Here is a 253-nt window from a genome sequence, read left to right on the forward strand (position 1 = left end):
TGCAAACTAGGGATTTTTAACTTCAAATCGTTATAAAAAAAATTGATTAAAATTGTATTAATTTAGAATTTAAACTTGATTGAATTTTATTTTTGATAAATCATATCTATATTGGATTGAATTTTGGATCTCTTTTCTAAAACGGATTTCATCTAATCTAAACCATATAATATAATATAATAATAATAATATTATTTTATTATTATATTTAAAATTTTATTTATAATATATTTAATTTATTAATAATTTTATC

Source organism: Arachis duranensis, chromosome 1, assembly GCF_000817695.3.
Source record: "Arachis duranensis cultivar V14167 chromosome 1, aradu.V14167.gnm2.J7QH, whole genome shotgun sequence".
NCBI classification, from domain to species: Eukaryota; Viridiplantae; Streptophyta; class Magnoliopsida; order Fabales; family Fabaceae; genus Arachis; species Arachis duranensis.